Source organism: Hevea brasiliensis, unplaced genomic scaffold (genome assembly GCF_030052815.1).
Source record: "Hevea brasiliensis isolate MT/VB/25A 57/8 unplaced genomic scaffold, ASM3005281v1 Scaf1, whole genome shotgun sequence".
Classification (NCBI taxonomy): domain Eukaryota; kingdom Viridiplantae; phylum Streptophyta; class Magnoliopsida; order Malpighiales; family Euphorbiaceae; genus Hevea; species Hevea brasiliensis.
This window is the reverse complement of record NW_026614585.1, coordinates 8,403,598-8,405,606: the sequence shown is the minus strand read 5'-3', so window position 1 is coordinate 8,405,606 and position 2,009 is coordinate 8,403,598. Positions and strand designations below refer to the sequence as shown.

At 34.5% G+C, this 2,009-nt stretch overlaps 1 non-coding gene across 1 annotated transcript; it reads right to left on the bottom strand.

Moving 5' to 3' along the window:
- Positions 1 to 1,668: 1,668 nt before the first annotated feature.
- LOC131176388 (small nucleolar RNA R71) lies at positions 1,669 to 1,775 on the bottom strand. The gene has a single exon (XR_009146480.1). It is a non-coding gene; the product is annotated as a small nucleolar RNA R71 (small nucleolar RNA).
- Between the last annotated feature and the right edge of the window lie 234 nt (positions 1,776 to 2,009).

Genomic DNA, 2,009 nt, shown 5'->3' with positions numbered 1-2,009 from the left:
TCACCTTCCACACCATTTTCAACTAAGATTTGCATATTTCTTTCTTTCTTTACACTTTCCTACATTTCTAGTGTTTAATTCCTTACTTCTTAGCTTAGATTAAAGCTTTATTTCCATTTAAACTCATCATATCTTGTAAGCATTATGGATAGTGAGTAGTTTACTTTTGATTCTGGAGTAAGGGTTGTAATATTTGAGATACTTTGTGGATTTTGATTGGGTAATCCATATTTTGTGGTCTTAATGAGTTTTATTCATTTCTTGTATGCTTAATGACATGCTTAGTGTAGGATCCCATTAAGTGATGTTCTTAATCCATGGTTGAAGCACCGAAAGGAGAAGGCCTTGTGATAGATAATCAAGAAATTGGACTTAATTAACTTAGACCTAGAAATAGGCTAAGGATTAAGAGGATTCACAGATTAATTAAAGAACTTAATGGGTCTTAATTAATTCTAAGTCCACGAAAGTAGGATTAGATTGATTAAGGCACTCTTTGTCTCACTCGAAAGGGAATTCAAAGGATTTAAGAATTAATCTCCTTAAAACCATTTAGTTTCACAAGATTGGATAACCAATTTAAAATCCCAAAATAGCTCGAATATGAAATCCCGAACTCCGGAATCGCCTTTTTACCATTGTTAATTTCTAATCGAATTTAATCATTTGCCATTTTAAATATTGCCATATTTGAACTTGCTTATTTCAATTTGATGCAATTTTAGTTTAATTAATACATTGTTGAATAGAATATTAAATTTGCACATTTAGATTTCGTACTCCATTACCCATTAATTCATTATTTTAATTTCATGAATACTTCAATTTAGTCAACTTTTATATCGAAAATTCAATCATTAACACAACTCCTCGTGGGATCGATATTTTTCTATACTACTTGTACGACCCGTGCACTTGCGGTTGGGACGCATCAAGTTTTTGGCGCCGTTGCCGGGGAGTTGTTTGTTTAAGATTGAATTCTTGATCATTTTAGTTGTTTTTAGTTTTATCTTTGTTATCTTTTTATTTTGTGTTTGTTTGTTCTTTTTCAGGTACTTTTAACCTTTTATGAGAAGAGCTAGAAGCTCAAGTGACACATCCTTATTGTTCAACCCTGAAATAGAGAAATTTTGTAAGGCCAACAAGAAAGAAACCAGAAAAAGAAAAGAAGCATTGAGAGAAACCGAAATTGAAGCAAACATGGCTGATGAAAGAATTAGAATTGGTGTTGGTAATGCTGGAAATGGTCAAAACAATGAAAATGAAGCCCAAGGGGAAGAAGTTGTTAATGCAAACGTGCCTAGGGGAAGTATGATGGATCATGCTTTTCCATGTTTTGATGATTTGAGAGAGAGCATAGCAAGACCAAGGATTGATGCAAATAGTTACAAGATGGATTTTGGAGTCCTTCAAATGATTCAAAATTCTCAATTTGGAGGACATCCTTCTGAAAATCCACACACACACTTGAAGAAATTTGCTATGATTTGCGACATGCAAAAACAACCTGGAGTGTCTGATGATGCAGCAAGATTGAAGCTATTTCCATTCTCTTTGAAAGATAGAGCATTGGATTGGCTTGATTCTTTACCTCACAACTCCATCACAAATTGGGAGCAACTCACTGATGCATTTCTTGCACAATATTTTCCACCTGGAAAAACTCAAGAATTGAGGAATCAAATGACAGCTTTCAGACCAAGAGAGGATGAAACTCTTTATGAGTCATGGATGAGATGGAAGGAATTAGAGAGATTATGCCCACATCATGCCATTCCGAAATGGATGATAAACCAGAATTTTTACACCAATGTCACTCCTGCAATCAGAGGAATTATTGATGCTCAAACAGGAGGAGAATTTATTATGAAGCATGAAGATGAAGCTTATGAGCTATTGGAGAAAATTGCAAAGAATACTCATCTTTGGAGTAGTCCAAGAGGACCAGCTCCAACTCAGAAGAGACAAGCTGCTGGAATGTATGATCTTGACCCATTCAACATGATTAA